The sequence below is a fragment of the Diabrotica virgifera genome, chromosome 9 (genome assembly GCF_917563875.1).
Source record: "Diabrotica virgifera virgifera chromosome 9, PGI_DIABVI_V3a".
In the NCBI taxonomy this organism is placed as follows: domain Eukaryota; kingdom Metazoa; phylum Arthropoda; class Insecta; order Coleoptera; family Chrysomelidae; genus Diabrotica; species Diabrotica virgifera.
In genome coordinates this window covers 210,978,278-210,999,834 of record NC_065451.1, presented here as the reverse complement: position 1 = coordinate 210,999,834, position 21,557 = coordinate 210,978,278, and the positions used below count along the sequence as shown (strand labels likewise).

General features: G+C 31.3%; 1 protein-coding gene across 4 annotated transcripts in view; it reads right to left on the bottom strand.

Moving 5' to 3' along the window:
* The window catches only part of LOC114326093 (inactive dipeptidyl peptidase 10), a 396,495-nt gene extending 376,480 nt beyond the window's left edge, over positions 1 to 20,015 (bottom strand). For 3 of the 4 annotated variants that reach the window (XM_050662407.1, XM_050662406.1, XM_050662408.1), the window contains exon 1: positions 19,695 to 20,015. The gene's annotated coding sequence lies outside the window, so the exon portion shown is untranslated. The remainder of the gene's footprint in view (positions 1 to 19,694) is intronic. The other variant, XM_050662409.1, reaches the window with a different exon arrangement.
* Positions 20,016 to 21,557: the final 1,542 nt, after the last annotated feature.

Sequence of the window (21,557 nt, the reverse complement as noted above, 5' to 3'; positions counted from 1 at the left end):
AGAAGTATAACTTCTTACGTGCGTACAAAGTACACACACATTCTTTTTTTCAGTGCGACACAGTTTTCGATTTCTTTCTAATGCATCAAGTTAAAAGTGACAGAAGAAATGTACGCCGGTGATTATACTCATTTATAACATTTATTCTAGTTGTTGATAGATACCGCTATACTAAAAAAATGATTTACGTATTATCTATACGACTATAATCTGTACAATTTATACGACTGTACAAATCAAAGAACATACCTTTTTATAAATGCAATAAACAGAAAATACTATCATGCTTAAGAAACATCTAACAATGGACAGAGCTAAATTTTGAACAGCTAATAAGACCAGCTGAAGATAGACAAGAGTTTGAAATTGTATTAGCCAACCTCCATTGAGGAGAGGACACTTTAAGAAGAAAAAACTATTATTAATCAACTCCTTATGCGGACCAGATTGTTCTATCTAAAGAAAAAAACTATCTTATGCGAATCAGAATGTTCTCAGACGTCCATGAGAGTATGGTACGGGAAGAAGAAGAAGAAGAAGATAGATTAAATCTTAAAGCATTATTCTACAAAATTTCGTCAACTATTTGCCCCTATCGGCGATACTGTTTGTATAGAATATTAAAAGAACGAAAAACAATATTTGTTTAAATAATGCCAATCCACCAGGACTTTTTTTTTATTTTATAATGGCTTTGGCTTAGCCAATTAGCCAGACTATTAGTTTTTTGTATGGTATTACAATAACAATTAATTTAATCATCTAAGTCTACTTATAGTCTAAATTTACAGTGTGTTATAATACAGGGTGTAACAAAAATACGGGTCATAAATGAAATCACATATTTTAGGACCAAAAATAGTTCGATTGTATCTAACTTACCTTAGTACAAATATGCACATAAAAAAAGTTACAGCCCTTTGAATTTACAAAATGAAAATCGAGTTTTTCGAATATATCGGAAACTATTAGAGATTTTTTATTGAAAATGGACACGTGGCATTCTTATGGTAGGAACATCTTAAAGAAAAATTATAGTGAGATTTATGCACCCCATAAAAATTTTATGGGGTTTTGTTCCCTTAAACCCCCCCCCCCAAACTTTTGTGTACGTTCCAATTAAATTATTATTTTGGTACTGTTAGTTGCATTCAGTATTATTAAAACTTTTTTGCCTCTTGGTATTTTTTCAATAAGGCAGTTTTTATCGAGTTGCGGCTTCTTTTTTAATATGTTTACATAAAAAAATTATGAGGCTTTTGTTCCTTTAAACCCCCCAAATGTTTGTGTACGTTCCAATTAAACTATTACTGCAGTACCATTAGTAAAACAGAGTTTTTTTAAAACTTTTTTGCCTCTTTGTATTTTTTCGATAAGGCATATTTTATCGAGATGTGGCTTCTTCTTCAATATGGTTCAAAATCTACCTAAAAATATAAATCATAAATAAATTTTCATATTACTACCAAGTCTCCATAATCGTACTTAACCATATACAAATATGTGGTGGGTTTGAAGAATATTCTACATATCTCGATAAAAACTGACTTTTCGTAAAAGTACTAAGAGGCAAAAAAGTTTTTAAAATATGGTGTTTAACTAATGGTACTACAATAATAATTAAATTAAAGTAAAGTACACAAAAGTTTGGGGGGCTTTAAAGAACAAAACCCCCATAAAATTTTTATGGGGTGTCCAAATTTCACTATAATTTTTACTTAAGATACTACTACCATAATAATGCCACATACCCATTTTCAATAAAAAATCTCTAATAGTTTTCGATATATTGGGAAAAATATATTTTCATTTTGTAACTTCAAAGGGCTGTAACTTTTTTTATGTGCACATTTATACTAAGGTAAGTTAGGTTCAATCGAACTATTTTTGGTCCCAAAATATGTTATTAAATTTATGACCTGTATTTTTGTTACACCCTGTATTCATGGATACATTTTTCAATTTTGTGTGATATGCTTACAATTATTTTTAATTTTATTACCTAAGCCTATTTAAAATTTAAATTTACAGGACGTTGCATATTTGTAAAGACATTTTAACGTCTGCTTATTATTTGAAAAATAATTTCATGTAAATTAATAGGTAAAGGGCAATTTAGATCAACTAATTCTTCATACATTATTTTAATATTTTGTCTGTACCGTCCACACTCCAATATGAGGTGCTGTAAATCTCCAATTCCACCACAGGCGCAATATGGGTTATCACTGATACCTATGTTGTGTTTGTATGCTGGGGTTAGTGCGTGATTTGATCTTAGCAGGACTTTACAAATCCAGCAGGACTTTACAAAAATCCAGCAGGACTTTAAAAGGATATTTATACACAACCTCTATAACATAGATAAAGTACTAGAACGAGATAAAGTACATCAGAGGACCGAACGCATTTCCATACCGACACAACCCCACTACGTTCCACCTCACCGGCGAAACCAAGGAGTGATGGCTACCGAGAGTGTATTTAAGACGAGAGAGGAGAATCATTAAATCAGTTCCAAGTGGTACCAATCAATGTACTGAATTAAAAAGAACTCAGCGGTTGCCAGCAGGCGGCCGACCAGCGGCAGTTATGCAATGAAATGAATCGGAACCTGTTGAGGTGAAATTGCTCTGTAGTGAAGAGGCGTTTCGCCGGAACTGTAACCGCAGTGAACGGTAGCTGCTATCTCCGACCTGGAAATGGTGGATGAGCAACGTTGTGTCGATGTTTGATTGTGATTACAATGGATTGAAGTGTGATGGGCTACGAGTTTGAGTGAGTAATTATGTAGATAAATTGACTCCGTGTAGCGTGATTGCTGTTGTATATACTGTGTTGTGTATTGTAACTTATGATCCAAAATGATTGTCACCATAGGTGGCTCCGAACGACAGAGATAGCTATACAGTGCATGTCTATTCTTAATTCAGATATACTTTCCAGTTTACGTCAACTTTGCAGTATACGTTAATTTAACAAGAAAAGTTAAGGTCAACTTAGATGTTTTATTGTTAAACATTCAGGTAATTATACCTAGATATTCTGAATTAAGATATCTCAATAATGAAATAATCAATCAGTTATTAAACAAATATCAAATGTATACTGCTATTTACACAGATGCATCAAAAGATCCTTATGGCACAGGTGCGGCGTTTATTGTCCCACTGCAAGTACAACGCAGATTTAAATTGAGTAGAAAAACATGCATTTTTACAGCAGAAGCGTTTGATATTTTGAAAGCTATAGAATTTATAATGGAAAATAACATTTCATACTCCATAATTTTTTCTGATTCACTTTCGGTTTTAAATAGTTTACAATCACATTTACAAATCAACTCCGCATATAGTCATCCTTACATAGCCAAAATAAAATATTTGCTCTCTCAAATGCAAAAAACTAGAAAATTTTCGTGTGGGTGAAAGCACACTCAGGTATCACATTCAATGAACAAGTTGATAAAGCGGCTAAAGAAAGCATACAGTTGGGAGAAGATGTTACACCCTTATTAACATTAGATGAGAGAATAAATATTGCTAAGGATAATTTATATAAAAAATGGTCTAAACAATATAAACATTTTATTTTGACAAAAGGCACAAGATATACATTGCTAGAACCCGATATTCGAAAAAATTACTGGTTTAAAAATTACGATTATCCGAGAAGTTCCATAACAACCATATCTCGGATGAAATTTGGACATGCTTGCTATCCGGCACATTTATACAAAATAAAAATAACTGATAACAATCTTTGTGATATTTGCAATGAAACGGCGGACTTGGATCATATATTTTTTAATTGTAAGAAGTACACACATCAGTCGGACATTCTTACAAAAAATTTAAGAAGTTTAAACGTTTACGGTCCCTATAATGTTATGTATCTTTTGGCACTGAGTGATAAACGTATTTTTGATTTTATTTTGTTTTTCCTATATGACTGTAAAATTAAGTTATAGAATGACTAGATTAGGCTTGTAACCTTAAATGATGTCTTTCCTTTTGATTGCCTATATGCCTGCCTTGCCGTGTGGGGTGGGTATATAGGTAATCAATAATTATTAAGAAAAAAGAAAAATCCTTGAATGAGAAAAGTGTGACCCTTGTCCTTATCCCAAAATTTTTATTAAGATTAATTTAGCAAAAATTCACTTTGAAAATAAAATGTTTATTATATCTATTCTTAACAAAAAGGTCGGTCAGACTTAGATAACCTTAACTTAGATTAGTAATTAGATAGTTTAGATAAGATATATATTATGTTTATGTATGTACTATTTACTTTGTTTCTGGCCGCATGGTCTAATCCTAAAGCCAATAATAAAAAAAAAAGTTAGGTTATGTAGAAATGTTGGTGGTTGACATATACCGCATCTTGTTTGATTTTATATATTATTGTTACTTATAATTTTGTTAATTCTTTTTATTTTTGATTAAAGTTCTGTGTTAAAGGTTTTGACTGATTTTTTATGTTTTATAATGTTAATCAAGATTAATTGATAAACCAATGATATAAATTCAGATTAAAACAAGACATACGTAATTTTTTGCACGGCTAGCTTTGATCCCAATAATTGTGGATCACTCGTTATTATTCTAATATCATTATTGTGATGATAGTAATAAATATAATTTTATTTTTCATTTGCAGACGTCCGCCTAGGGAGCTTGCTTCAGAACAGGGCGAAGATAGAATTATATTTTATTTTGTTATTGTTAACTTTTAACTATATATAAATATCCTCAATACATTTATTTTGTTTTAACCTGTGTTTTACTGAGTCTGTTTTCCTGAAAGTCACAGTACATATTATGTACTTTATCTAGGTCAGGAGTTTTCCGTTGTTGAATAATTCGATCTTAAGATATTATAGATCATCTGGAAATACAAGATTCTGTCAAATTTCTGTATCCAATGGTTTTATTGGCGATATTTTTCGTACAGAATTTAAAGAAAAACAGAACACAATATTTGTTTAAGGGGATGGGTACGTATTTTCGGCTGCAATGCTATTCACATGGGGATTCATTTTTTTCGAATCCTGAGAAAACTAATAAGTATTTTTGAAAAATTTAAACGCAGAATGAAAGAATACGTTCTTACCGAGGGCCGAAAGTCCCTGAAAACTTCTATAATGTTTATTTTATTAAATAACAGGGGTGAAAAATTAAGAGAAAATGTAGTGTGACTTTTAATTTCAAATATATCATTCAAAAGAAACTTTTTATTTATTCTAAGGCACTTTCGACCATCTATAATAATTTATTCTTTCATTCTGCGTTTAAATTTTTTCAAAATATTTATTAGTTTTTCAGGATTCGAAAAAAACGGACACCATGTCCGTAGTGATATTTTCCAAATCGAACATTAGCTATCTTTGTCATACAACGCTCTGAGTCAAATAGACTGTAATGACAAGACAGTGACAGTTTTAAATATTTGACATGGCATCGGGAATATTTTGAGTTGACTAAATAATAACTATTGTTTATTTGGGTTTATATGACTGCGGACACTAAATCCATTCGCCATTTTATTAAATAATATTGATAGTGTATTTGACAAATAATTGACAAAGAGGTGAACTTAATAAAAAGTTAAAAGACGTGAACTTAATAAAAAGTTATTTATTATTTATGGACGATTCAAGCAGAGAATACATCAAGATATATTCTGTGATCCAAGTATTTTGTTGTTAAAAATGTTCAAAATTGTAAGCGTTCCATAGTAACAATATATTATTAAAAAATCACTTTAATACTTTTCCTCTTTTTTCGATTGAGTATTAGTTTTTGTTGTACATATAAATTATTACAATCACTGAATACACAGTTAGTGAAAAAATTATCACATTATTTATTAACTGAATTAATAATTTACAATTATACAAGTAACAGTTATCCAAGAACATTCAAAAGACATATCTTTAAAGTTAATGATGACATTGTCAAGTAGTAATGTTTACATATCCATACCAGTGTGAATTTTACTACACGTAATTTGCCGTATAAAGACAGAAAAAGTAGGGATAGCCGTAAAATATTTTCGAATTATGTACCGATTGCCTTAAATAAAATCAATTCGAAAAATAATAAAAAATTAGCACTATTACAAAGCGACTCATATTGTTTAAAATATATTTTTATTAAAAAGTATTCAAGTAATCTTTTACTGAAACCAGTTTTTAATACTGGAACCGTGCCAGAAAAGACTTCTTCTCTATAAAATAAATTCTGATTCTGGTAGCTACAAAATCAAATACTATAATATGAAATTGCAGTTTGGGTGTGTCGTTTGCATAAAACTGTGTTCTATATTAAAATAAACTTGGATCTCAAAGATTATGCGGTTATATGTAATAGACCGGGAGGTAGAGTCAAATTTGACAGGAGCATTTTGACATGGCTGTTTTTTATATTAGTTAGTTAGTTGGTCCGATTAGTTAATTGGTCCAAAGCTCATTAACAAATGATGTGTCAGCTGACCCACAACCGGGGCATAAAATGAAAAAAAGTCTAGGAAGATTAATAATAAAAATAATTAGACTTTGATAAAACAGAACTTTTTATAATACCACGTTTTTATAGTAGGGGAGGAAAGTATGCGAAATTTGTAGTTACTCGAGCATTATGGGGATCTATTGGGTTGTGAAAAGTAGGTCCTAAAACCAAAAAAATTAAGTTTTCCATAAAGTGGGGGACTTTCCATTTTTTAATTTAATTTTTCATTTCCAAAAATTTTTTTTCCGATTACAGCGCCCTCTAATAATTCGAAAAAATCTTGCATAAAAGTTCCTTATTTTTACGTAAAGAATCCAAATCTGTAATACAAATTGGGGCTCTTATTTACGATTTTAAAGTAAACCCCCACCCCACCTCCGTGGGGGTTGTGTTTGGTGCCATTCGATAGATTTTTCAAAAATATTTAATACGTGTATTTTACAGTTTTTCGATCTGATGTTCATTTCGCGAAATATCGCGAGGTTCGCCTTTAAAATTTTAAATTAACCCTCACCCGTCTTAGTACTCCGTGGTGGGTCGTGTTTGGTATCATTCGAGAGATTTTTGAAAAATATTGAACACATAATTTCGATCTGACGTTCTTTGCGCGAAATATTCGCTTTTTTTTAAACTTTGTAACATCCATTTTCCTACGCCACGTTAAAATTGTCAGATTATTGAAATATACACACTTTTTTTCTAATGAGAGATTTTTTTCGGACCCCCCTTAACGTACTCCCCTGTATTAAGAGCCAATATATAAGAGGTCTAGATTCAAAACCGGACATTTCCACTTTACGATTATGTCATTCTGAGTAAACTAAAAAAACATTTTACAACTGTACTTTTCTCTATCTCAAATTGGAGGAAAAGTCCACTTTTGCATCTAAACCAATTCTTCCACACTGAATTACTACTAGGAACTGTCCAATTTTGCTCTTTATCAAATTGTTAATATATGGATCCTTAATCACAGATTACAGAGGTCTATTCAACTAATTTTTACCAAAAAGTGGAAATGTCCGGTTTTGCATCTAGACCCCTCATATGGTAGAGGTACATTTACAGGCTACAAGGTTTTTCCCCATGTGATAATCTGACGCGCTCGAGTAACTACAAAAATCACCGCTTGGGCTTCCCTACCATATTATTTATACGGCACAATATAAAAAAGTATTATAAAAACAAGTATTTTTTAAATCAAAATGTCAATTTTAAAAACAAAATTAATTTCCGATGCCGGGAATCGAACCCGAATCTCCAAGGTGAAAGCCAGGTATCCTAGTCACTTATCACTAGACCATATGGATGTGAGGAATAAAGATAAATATTTGACATATAAGTTCTAGGGTTTTTTCCATTCGCTTTCATATTATTTTTTCTTGCCTAAAAGCCCCAGTCGGCCAGATGACAGACGTTTTCGTTATCAAACAAGTACTATCTACCAAAATAAATTCATAGAATCCGTGCCAAAATCACCGTAAAAATTTGACACTATCTCCCAGACTATAAGTCTGTAAGATATAAATCGGGTCAAATGTGACAAGGAAAGAATTATAATTCAATTACGAAGTGGAATTTAGATTTGTTAGGTTTGTGTCTTGAGTAATTTCTCGCGATTCATTCATATCTCTCCTCTCTTAATCTTTAAATTTTATGTGCCAAAAATTTTCTTCGGTGACTCTTTGCAATTTTATCAGTTATTTGTTATTCATTACAAGTTAAATCCTTATGGAGTATTGGACGATTTTATTCCTCTCTATATTTCTCGCTCTCTATTTTCTCTCCATCTCAGGTCAATTCCTTCGTAGTCTCCTGTTACAGTTCTTCTCCAGCTATTGTCCGGTTTTCCTCTTCTTCTTCTTCCATCTGGTTACATTATTTTAGTCTTTCCTTAGTGTAGTATGTCCAATCCATTTCCATTTGCTTCTTTTAATCGTGACCGTTTTCTGTTATTTTGTTCTTCTTCATAGTTCTGCGTTTCTTATTTCATCAGGTCAGTACATTTTTAGAATTTTTCTTAACGAATTAGCTATAAAGTTTTGTAATATTTTTAGTGACAGACAATAACCTTGGAACCAGAGAAGCATTATTTAGTACTCATGTTATAGTACAGAGATACAGAAATATCGGTAATCCAGTTTATATTTGTTTTATTGACTTTGAGAAGGCTTTTGATTGAGTGAAACATACTGAAATGATGGTCATTCTTCTGTTCTTGAGTATTTTAAAGCATTTAATGTATATTATTGAGTGTTTCAAATAAGTCACATACAAATAATAAACAATACTGAAGAAAATACTATTAAATAACTAATAATGGTTTTTTGCCCTGTGTGATATTTTCTGATAGAATATTGGTCACTGATATTAGTTTTCGTTTATTTATGTATTCCTGCCTCAAATTATTGTGATAACACTTTTCTTCTTCACTTTGTTTCTTTTTTGAATATTTTAAATCATTAAATGTACATTATTTTTGAGTGCTTTAAATAAGGCACTACATACCGAATTTTGAGTATTTTAATAATAAAAATACCTTTAAAATGACTAAAACTTTTGCCTGGTGTATCATTTCCTGAAGGAATATTGGCTACAGATATTACGATTTAATTTAATAGACTACCTATTTCTGTCTAAAATTACTTATATTCAGGTTCTAAAATAAAATTTATTAAACATCGCACGATATACTAGTGGGTAAAAACATTTTCACTGCCAAAAGTAAACTATTCAATCAGAAAATTATTTAAAATAAAATAGATTCATATCATCCAAATTAAATAGGTACCTAAACACGAACTATAAAAATGGCTTGGATCCCGATTACCAAAAAAGTTGATTAATAGCAAGTACATAGTCCAATAATCTTGGTTCTAACAGGTTCTAACGGTTCTTTGCTTAACAGAGAGCAAAGAAAACAAGAGATTTTAATCAGATTCGATGTATCCGAGATGAAAATAATAAAATATTAATTCACGAAAAGGATGTCAAAAAGAGATGGAGAAAGTATTTTGACAGATTATTAAATGAAGAATTTGACAGACAGCCTGTCGAGTTAACGGATACAGTAACAGCAATTGTTACCAGAATAACAAACGAGGAAGTGGCTCAAGCGCTTCAAAAAATAAAGAAAGGAAAAGCAGTAGAACCAGATGATATTCCTGGGGAAGTATGGAGAGCATTGGGAGAGAGAGGAATAAGTTGGCTAGCAGGTCTATTTAATAGAATTATGGAAGTTGGACAAATGCCAGACGAATGGAGAAGCAGTATATTAATACTTGTCTACAAAAACAAGGGAGACATACAACAATGCACAAACTACAGGGCTATAAAACTACTTAGCCACACCATGAAAATATGGGAGAGAGTAACTGATAGACGGATACGTGAAGAAACCGAAATATCCGATAATCAATTTGGCTTTATGCAGGGCAGATCAACAACAGATGCAATTTTCATTGTAAGGCAGCTGATGGAAAAATACAGGAATAAAGAGACCAACGCTCATATGGTATTCATTGATCTTGAGAAAGCATATGATAGAGTTCCTCGAGAGATTCTGTGGTGGGCTCTCAATAAGAAAGGAGTCCCTGGCGTATATGTAAAGATTGTGAGAGATATGTATGAGGGAGTAACGACTAGTGTTAGGACAGGTGTGGGAGAGACTGATAAATTTCAGGTGAAAGTAGGATTGCACCAAGGCTCGGTGCTTCGTCCTTATTTATTCTCATTAGTTTAGGACCAGATAACATCGAAACTAGAGGGTAGTATTCCATGGTGCCTAATGTATGCTGATGATGTAGTGTTAATAGGAAATAGTGAAAGAGACTTAGAACAAAAACTGGAACAGTGGAGACAAGCTCTGGAGGAAAAAGGTTTAAAACTTAGTAGGACAAAAACAGAGTATTTGGAATGTTCATTTAAAGATGGAGTTACTACAAATAAAATGGTATCTTTGGATGGTAAAATGATTGTGAAAAGCAATAGTTTTAAGTACCTAGGATCGGTATTACAGAGTAATGGAGAAATAGATGGAGATGCATGCAGTAGAATTAGGGCTGGATGGATGAAGTGGAAAGAAGCGAGTGGTGTGTTGTGTGACAGAAAAATTCCAATGAAGTTGAAGGGAAAATTCTATAAAACAGCCATAAGACCGGCTATAATGCACGGAACTGAATGTTGGGCAGTGAAAAAGAAAGAGGAACAACGAATGCATGTGGCGGAAATGAGAATGCTTAGATGGGTGAGTGGAGTGACAAAGAAGGATAAAATTAGAAATGAGTATAGTAGGGGAAGTCTAGGCGTGGCACCAATTGATGCCAAAATGAGAGAGCATAGGTTAAGATGGTTTGGTCATGTTCAACGTCGAGATGTTAATCACCCAATACGAAGAATAGCTGAAGTGCAGATTCCTGGAAGGAGTAGGAGAGGAAGACCAAAGAAGACCTGGGGGGAGACGATAAGGCAGGACATGTTGGTAAAGGGGATTAACATTGATATGACCCAAGATAGAATTGTGTGGAGAAATGCAATTAGGGAAGCCGACCCCGCATAGGGATAAGGCAAAGGGAATGAAGATGACATAGTCCAAGTAATGAAGCTTGAAATAGGACAAAACCTCGCAATTTTTACAGAATAGATCGATTTGATTGACAATTTGAGAATAAGTAGTGGATAGTCCAAGGATCAAAATCTATATGATGCCGAAAGGCGCTTTTACCATGGGGGTGGTTGCCACCTCATCTCGGGGGTGGAAATTTTTTTATTATGTTTTGACCACAAAAGTTGGTAAAAACATTCATTCTAAGCAAAAAACGTTCTATACATTTTTTTGACAAAATTAATATTTTTCGATTTATTTGCTATCAAAAGTGTTAGTTTTATATCGAAAAAATCAATGTTTTTAATAAGTTTTCTGCTAGTAACTCCAAAAGTTTTGGTTTTATCAAAACAACTTTACCTAACAAACATGTACGTTTTAAAAAAGTAAACAAAACCGTTTTTTTAGCTTTCTTTAAGACCAATAGTAATCGAGCTATACTTTATTATATGTTAGCTCTTCTTCGTCAAATGCTAAATACTGTAGTTTCAAAGTCAAAAGACGGGAAAACTATGCATTTTTCTAGGATAACTTGTTCAATCTAATTTAAAGTATTTAAAAATATCTTTTTCCAGAAATAAAAAAGTCTCTAGCTCAAAAATTAAGTGACATAATGAAAATAATGTCAGTCCCTATTTTTTTTCAGCTAAAAAGTGATCGGAAGCAACCTCCTAATCACAACCCTAATTAAAATTAGTCATTGACCTTATTTAATCTTCTTTATTTATGTATTATTAATAGGTTCTAGAAGTTTGAACAGGTAAGAATGATCAGTTTAAAAAAAATGAGTTAAAAGCGAATAACCAATTTGTATAGTTTGGAAAAAATGGCCTTTTCTTCAGAATAGGAAGATTATCATCAGAGATACGAAAAAATGTTTAATAACTTGTAATAACATGCAAAAACCACCTTTACCAACCATTTCAAAGTCACCTCTTTTTGCGACTGAGGATTTTAGAAAGATTTAATATTAATACGCTTATAGATCTTGTAAAAACCTACAAAATTGTTTTTTACCAAATTTTCTGAGATAAAAAATAAAAAGTTACGTTTAAAAAATCAATATATTTTTTGAAAAAAGAAAGGAGAAATCCAATTGGAAGCATAATAATGTAAGTTAACTGTGCTTTTAGTCATTGACCTTATTTATTCGTCTTTATTTATGTATTATTAATAGATTCTAGAAGCTTGACTGGCTTAAAATGATTAGTGTTTAATAAACTGGAGTTAAAAGCGAATAAAGAATTTTTGTATTTTGGTAAAAAATGCCATTTTCTTCAGAATAGAAATATTAGCATCAGAGATACGGAAAATATTTAAATATGAGATTGTAGGTTATTTAATTTCCAAGAATCTGGTTTGAAAAAATTTTTACTACGGCAAAAATTGAGTGAATCGTAAATGAGTATTTGCGTAAAACATTGATTTTTTCATTATAAAACTAACACTTTCGATAGCGAATAAATCGAAAACTATTAATTTTATCAAAAAAATGTATAGAACATTTTTTGCTTATAATGAATGATTTTGTCAACTTTTGCGGTCAAAATATAACAAAAAATTTCCAACCTCGAGATGGGGTGGCTACCACCCCATGGTAAAAGCGCCTTTCGGCATCATATAGATTTTGATCCTTGGACTATCCACTACTTATTCTCAAATTTTTAAGCAAATCGATCCATTCTGTAAAAATTGCGAAGTGAAAAGCTTCGGTGAAAATTTGTTAATAGGAATTAAATTAAAAAATAAAATTGGACTAAAGCTGAAAATTTGTTAATAGCTTAACGATATCTATTTGGACAAACTTTGATGTATGGGAACACTGGAACAGGGGAAGTTTTAATTGTGGAACGTGTCATTCTGACAAGTTTATGATTGTCAAAAACTAACAGGTAGTTTTTAATTTTATTCAATAGCAAACTTTAAGTCCGACACGTAGAAAATGTCAAATGACAGGAATTATATTGGTTAATATATTGGTCAATAGTAGTCGGATTTTTGCATGAGAGTTTATTTATTGTATATTGTCGAGTTTATATTTAATTTTAGGTAACATATTAAGAGGAAAGAGTAGCGATCAACAGGTAGCGAAAACGCGTTCCAAGATTGCGGCTGTAATTTTGAATATTTTTTCGAGATATTTGGCACACGTATCCGTAATATAATAAAGAATGGCGGTACAGAGCCCAGTTTGAAAAATATATTAATATGTGGAAATTACACTGTAATTAAATACAATATTAAAAAAACGAGCCTGTACCGCCATTAAGAAGAACAAAAAAATACACTTTCTTCAAATAAACTTTTTTATCCGATGCCTAGATTTTGTGTCATTTTGGAACTACTAATGAAATAAAAAAATTTTAGTAGTTCCAAAATGACACAAAATCTAGGCATCGGATAAAAAGTTTATTTGAAGAAAGTGTATTTTTTTGTTCTTCTTAATGGCGGTACAGGCTCGTTTTTTAATTATTTTTTTTAATTACAGAGTAATTTCCACATATTAATATATTTTTCAAATTGGGCTCTGTACCGCCATTCTTTATTATATTACGAATACGTGTGCCAAATATCTCGAAAAAATATTCAAAATTGCAGCCGCAATCTTGGAGCGCGTTTTTGCTACCTGTTGATCGCTAATGTTTCCTCTTAAGCAAGGTTGTTACAATTTATTGAATAGTCTAATTTACCAGCGAAAACCATTGAGTGTCTTCAACTGCCAGCTACCAAAAAACGCTCTTTTTTGAGCTGCATCTATTTTAGATAAACTGATGATGTGTGTAGATTCATATACGAAACGTCTTCAATAAAGGGATAAAGTAGGGGTATCCTATTTTTTAATTCTTCATAGTTGACCGATAATCCCTTTCCAGTACCTTAGTTAACCGTATATTGTATTAATATACACCAAGAAAAATAGATGAATGAGAGCCTAAAAAGAAAGCTTTGGCACTAGTAGGATGTATTTAAACCGTATTTTCCAAACTGTGTCAAATGCCAACAAAAGCTGATTTTTGAGCAGATATTTTGTATATTTAGTGTTAAGTTAGAATGTATATTACACGAAAACTTTTGCTTTATCAAATTGGGCACTAAATGGAAGGAATTCTTCTATAGTTTCTTTAAAAATGTTCTGTTAGTAGTTATATTTGAAAAATGTCGACCAAATGCAGATAAGTCAAAATTGGTGCAAGTTTTGAAAGAAAAGTTGATTTTGAGCAGATATTTTGTATGTTTTGTATTGAGTTAGAGCTAGTATTACACGAAAACCTTTATTTTATAAAATTATTCACCAAACTAAAGGAGTACTTTTTATATTTTCTTAAAAATTGTTTTGGTAGTAGTTATATTTGAAAAATATGTCGACCACGTAGAGATAACTCAAAAAGGAGCAACTTTTGAATGAAAACATCGTATTTGGGACTAAAACTTGTTACAGTAAGTTCCCATATACTTGATGGAACAAAAAATGCAAAATATGCGTAGCAGTTCTTTTTAATTAGTCCAATACATTTACCTTCCCTGGGCATATTTAAGTTAGTGATGGAATTTCCAAGTAAAAAGTCCATAAATCGGGAATGAGAGTCACCTAGAGATCACGTACCGACGAAACACAAAAAAACGTATTAAAAGTCCAACAGGTCTAACTTTCACTAAAGCTACTTTCAGAGTAGAAAAAAGTTACAACTGTATCATACAATGAACAAAAATTGATATGGAGAAAAGAAATAAAGCGGAATACAAAAATAAAAGCTTTCAAGACACTTTATAGACATGTTCTGTTATTGGTAGCGAATCATGGATATTAACTGAATTGCAGAGGAACAAGATACAGGCTATTAAACATGAAGTTTTTAAGAAGAGTTAAAGGTGTTACCAAAATGGAAATAATAAGGAACGCACACATAAGGAACGAATTGAAGATACCATAAAAGTAACATAAAAATGAGAAGAGTGTGGAAAGCAAAAAATATTAAAAAACAAAAAAAGTGGAAGGTTAAGACAGACATCGAATGAAGATCTCGAAAGATATTGGAGAGAATAGGAGTGGTATGGACGAACTGATGATGTTAATTGAATCATATACGAAACGTTTTCAATAAAGAGATGAAGCAGCGATATTTTTTTTTATTTACCAGAGTTGAACGAGAATCCTTTTCCACTACCTTAACGAACTTTATATTGATCTATTTACCAAGATAACTAGATTAATGCTATCTACATCGAAAGAGCTGGCACTAGTAGGATGTATTTGAACCGTATTTCCCAAATGATTTTCCAAACTATGTCAATTGCCGAAAAATCTGATTTTTGAGCAGATATTTTGTAAATTTTTGTATTGAGTTAGAGCTAGTGTTGCACGAAAACTCTTATTTTATAAAATTAGGCACCAAACTGAAGGAGTACTTTTATATTTTCTTAAAAATCGTTCTGGTAGTAGTTACATTTGAAAAATATGTCGACCAGGTAGAGATAACTCAAAAAAAGGAGCAAGTTTTGAATGAAATCATCGTATTTGGGACTAAAACTTGTTACAGTAAGATCCCATATACTTGATGGAACAAAAAATGCAAAATATGCGTAGCAGTTCTTTTTAATTAGTCCAATACATTTACCTTCCCTGGACACATTTAAGTTAGTGATGGAATTTCCAAGTAAAAAGTCCATACATCGGGAATGACAGTCACCTAGAGATCACGTACCGAGGAAACACTAAAAAAACCGTATGAAAATTCCAGCAGGTTTAACTTTCACTAAAGCTACTTTCAGAGTAGAAAAAAGTTACAACTGTATCATACAATGAACAAAAATTGATTTGGAGGAAAGAAATAATGCGGAATACAAAAATGAAAGCTTTAAAGTCAGTTTGTAGACATGTTTTGATATTGGCAGGGAATCATGGATACTAACTCAATTGCAGAGTAGCAAGATACAGGCTATTAAACATGAAGTTTTTAAGAAGAGCTAAAGGTGTACCAAAATGGAAATAATAAGGAACGCACATATAAGGAACGAACTGAAGATACCATAAAAGTACCATACCAATGAGAAGGGTGTGGAAAGCAAAAATATTAAAAAACAAAAAAGTGGAAGGTTAAGACAGACATGGAATGAAGATCTCAAAAGATATTGGAGAGAATAGGAGTGGTATGGACGAACTGATGATGTTAATTGAATCATATACGAAACGTTTTCAATAAAGTGATGAAGCCGCGATATTTTTTTATTTACCAGAGTTGAACGAGAATCCTTTTCCACTACCTTAACAAACTTTATATTGATCTATTTACCAAGATAACTAGATTAATGCTATCTACATCGAAAGAGCTGGCACTAGTAGGATGTATTTGAACCGTATTTCTCAAATGATTTTCCAAACTATGCCAATTGCCGAAAAATCTGATTTTTGAGCAGATATTTTGTATGTTTATTTTTAAGTTAGAATGTATTCAAAGAAGCGGCTCTAATTATGCTAAACGAAACCAATTGTGTCGCAAATTCCTCGGTGGACTGCAGTAGGATGTGGATACCCATACTGAAAGAGGAAGTCAATAGAAAGAAAATACCACAATTAGTAAGTCAATAATCGAGTTAGTACATTTTTATATTTTAGTATTACTTATATATCCATATATTATTGATATTATTTATAATTTAAACAAAATTATAGTAAAGTCAGAATTTGGTATTAATTTTGAGAGTAATTTAAATGTAAGACCAAATACTTATGATGTCGGGGTAGTATCACGAGGTTTTTCCTGGTTTTCCCTCATGATTTACTATGAGATCTCTAACACTAGAATTTTAATGTCACCGTTGCATGTGGTTGTCTTTTTAAAGACAGATCACATGCTATGATTTTTTTTTGTGACGGATATTCTTGAGTTGGGGTTGCTTTCATGTAATCGAATGAACTATCTCAGTAAAGTCGTCCCAGGAACGCAACTCATAAATATTGGCAATATCATTTTAAAGTCTTCTACTTTAAAATGTATCATATGTATCTGAATTGCCGATATAAATGAGTCAAATTAAATAAATTATTAGAAGAATTTTTTTACTAAGCAACAACATTTTTGTTTCCATTAGTAGTATTTTGTATTTTGACAACGGCACCCGATTTGGGCGTCGAAACGTAAATAAAATTATTTTTTTCATTTTAATTGTGGCTTATTTCCCATATAAATAATTAATCATAAAAATGCCACAAGGAAATAGCTTCAGAACAACATTAGAATGTATATTACAAGAAAATCTTCGCTTTATAAAATTGGGCACTAGATAGAATGAATCCTTCTATATTTACTTTAAAACTGTTCTGTTAGCAGTTATATTTGAACAATGTCGACCAAATGCAGATAAGTCAAAAAATGGAGCAAGTTTTGAATGAAAAGTTGATTTTTGAGCAGATATTTTGTATGTTTTGTATTGAGTTAGAGCTAGTGTTATACGAAAACTCTTATTTCTTAAAATTAAGCACCAAACTAAAGGTGTACTTTTATATTTTCTTAAAAATCGTTCTGGTAGTAGTTAAATTTGAAAAATATGTCGATCACGTAGAGATAACTCAAAAAAGGAGAAAGTTTTGAATGAAAATATCGTATTTGGGACTAAATCTTGTTATAGTAAGTTCCTAGTAAGCACTGTTACTTGTTGTAGTAAGCACTAGTAGGATGTATTTGAACATTATTTCCCAAATGATTTTCCAAACTATGTCAAATGCCAAAAAAGATAATTTTTGAGCAGATATTTTGTATGTCTAGTGTTAAGTTAGAATGTATATTGCACGAAAACTGTTGCTTTATAAAATTATAAAATCCTTCTATATTTTCTTTAAAAATGTTCTGTTAGTAGTTATATTTCAAAAATGTCGATTAAATGCAGATAAGTCAAAAAATGGAGCAAGTTTTGAATGAAAAGTTGATTTTTGAGCAGATATTTTGTATGTTTTGTATTGAATTAAAGCCAGTATTACAAGAAAACTCTTATGTTATAAAATTAGGCACCAAACTAGAGGAGTATTTTTATGTTTTCTTAAAAACCGTTCTACAAAATTCTACAAAAAAGGGGCAAGTTTTGAATGAAAACATCGTATTTGGGACTAAATATTGTTATAGTAAGTTCCTAGTAAGCACTGTTACTTGTTATAGTAAGCATTAGTAGGATGTATTTGAACATTATTTCCCAAATGATTTTTCAAACTATGTCAAATGCCAAAAAGATAATTTTTGAGCAGATATTTTGTATGTTCAGTGTTAAATTAGAATGTATATTACACGAAAATTTTGCTTTATAAAATTGGGCACTAAATGGACGGAATCCTTCTATATTTTCTTTAAGTATGATCTGTTAGTAGTTATATTTGAAAAATGTCGACCAAATGCAGATAAGTCAAAAAAGGAGCAAGTGTTGAATGAAAAATTAATTTTTGAGCAGATACTTTGTATGTTTTGTGTTCAGTTAGAGCTAGTATTACACGATAACTCTTATTTTATAAAATTAGGTACCAAACTGAAGGAGTATTTTTATATTTTCTTAAAAATCGTTCTGGTAGTAGTTATATTTGAAAAATATGTCAATTACGTAGAGATAACTCAAAAAAGGAGCAAGTTTTGAATGAAAATATCGTATTTGGGACTAAATGTTGTTATAGTAAGATCCTAGTTAGCACTCCTACTTGTTATAGTAAGCACTAGTAGGATGTATTTGAACCGTATTCTCCCAAAAAATCTAATTTTTGAGCAGATATTTTGTATGTTTAATGTTAAGTTAGAATGTATATTACACGAAAACTTTTGCTTTATAAAATTGGGTACTAAATGGAAGAAACCCTTCTACATTTTCTTTAAAAATGTTCTGTTAGTAGTTATATTTGAAAAATGTCGACCAAATGCAGATAAGTCAAAAAATGGAACTAGTTTTGAATGAAAAGTTGATTTTTGCAGATATTTTGTATGTTTTGTATTGAGTTAGAGCTAGTATTACACGAAAACTTTTATTTTATAAAATTAGGCGTCAAACTAAAGGAGTATTTTTATATTTTCTTAAAAATCGTTCTGGTAGTAGTTATATTTGAAAAATATGTCGATCAAGTAGAGATAACTCAAAAAAGGAGAAAGTTTTGAATGAAAATATCGTATTTGGGACTAAATCTTGTTATAGTAAGTTCCTAGTAAGCACTTCTACTTGTAATAGTAAGCACTAGTAGGATTTATTTGATCCGTAGTTCCCAAATGATTTTCCAAGCTATGTCAAATGCCAAAAAGATGATTTTTGAGAAGATATTTTGTATGTTTAGTGTCAAGTTAGAATGTATATTACACAAAAATTTTGCTTTATAAAATTGGGCACTAAATGGAAGGAATTCTTCTATATTTTCTTTAAAAATATTCTGTTAGTAGTTATATTTAAGAAAGTATGTCGACCAAGTGCAGATAAATCCAAAAATGGAGCCAGTTTTGAATGAAAACATCCTATTTAACAGGAAAACTTGTTACAGTAAGTTTCTATAGACCCAATGGAATATAAAAATGCGAAATATGCGTAGTGCTTCTTTTTAATTAGTCGAATACATTTACCTTTCCTGGGCACATTTAAGTTAGTGATTTCCAAGTAAAAAGTCCATAAATCAGGAATGACAGTCACCTAGAGATCACGTACCGACGAAACACTAAAAAAACCGTAAGAAAAGTCCAGCAGGTTCAACTTTCACTAAAGCTACTTTCAGTTGAGATCAGAAGATGTTCACTTGCACTAAGAGTTTTGGGATAGCGGCGGCTGTAGCGTCTGGACGCCGAGCATCGCGTTCGAACACTGCAGCAGAGCTCGCCGGGACGGAGGCTCTCCAGCGCCTCCGTGCGGATTTTTGGCGCATTTCTTCTTCTCCTTTTTTTCTCTCGTAGTGATTCGTACAATGGGAACTACATAATTGTTTTCATTTTTTATTTTCGAATTTTCCGAAAGAGGAGAATCGCGAATGAAAATGCGATTCGCTGCCGGGATAATTCTCTGGCGTGAGTTAGGAGTATTTTGTAATACATGGCGAATTAAAGAGATTTATGTTCATTGGGCTTTCATGCTTTATAATAATAAACTTTGAAACTATGAAGTTGATACCTAATTTTTAAAAATCTTGGTTTTTACACAGTGATTATAACCGATAATCTGGGATATCAGTAGTTATTATTAGATATAATCTAAGATTTGAATAGGAGGTGAAAATGTACTCATCTGCTTGCCGGATGAAACATTTTTTTATTAAATTTCATACATAGACAAGTATTTCTAACATGAATTACCTATCAAAATCGTGTCATAGCTATCCTTAAGGGGAGACCGAAGGGGTTGAAATCAATATTCCAAACAAATTTTTTTTAAGTATGGTAGAATTATTTTGTTTTTAAATTAAACAAACATATTTAGTACAATTCATAGATTATTCAAAAAAAAATTCAAGGAGAAATACTGAAAAATAAGCCAACGGTGGCAAATTTTTAAAAGACTCCTCAAAATATAGTGAATTTTGCGGTGGACATCAGAACTCATCATTGAATCATGGTAAACAAAAAATTCGAAAAGATTTTATTAGCTTGTGAGTTTTTCAAGGTAATCCTGTCAAGTTTTTTTAGTTTTATCTAATTTTGACTTTTTGATACCACTCAGAAATCAAAACAACAATTTTTTTTGTAAAAAAGGGTGAAAATTAACATATTTATTATTGCTAAACAAAAAATAAGCATACAACAAAAAATATCTATACAGCTTTACCTCAAGGAATGTCTAAATAAAATATATACAAAATTCTAGTTGGGTCGGTCAAGTACTTTTTGATCTACAATGTCTACAACCTTTGAAAAAAGAAGTTTTGAGGAAAACGAGTTTAAAGTATTGTCAACTTTTATTTTCAGTTTCTATTTTGTCTTTCAAATCGTAAAATGATTCACACCGGAATATCTTTTTGAATCGCAGAATTCTGCTGCAAATCGAATCGAAGCTAGGGCTATTTTAACACTATCTCTCTACCTCCCTACCTTCGACTCGTTTTATAGCAAGTTAGTGCCAACGCGCTTGAGCGAAGTGAGAAACGGTCAACAGCTGTTCTTATTTTCTTTTGTAAATTACTTCTCGATTTAAAAATATATTTCGGTGTGTATCACTTTACCATTTAACAGACAAAAAAGAAATTGAAAATACAAGTTGACAATACTTTAAACGCGTTTTTTTCAAAACTGCTTTTTTCAGGCTGTAGACATTGTAACTCAAAAACTACTTGACCAGCTCACCTGGAATTTTGTATATATTTTCTTTAGACATTCCTTGAGGTAACGCTGTCAAGATATTTTTGTTTTTTGCTTATTTTTTGTTTAACAATAATAAATATGTTGATTTTCACCCATTTTGCAAAAAAAAATTCTTTGTTTAGATTTCTGAGTGATATCACA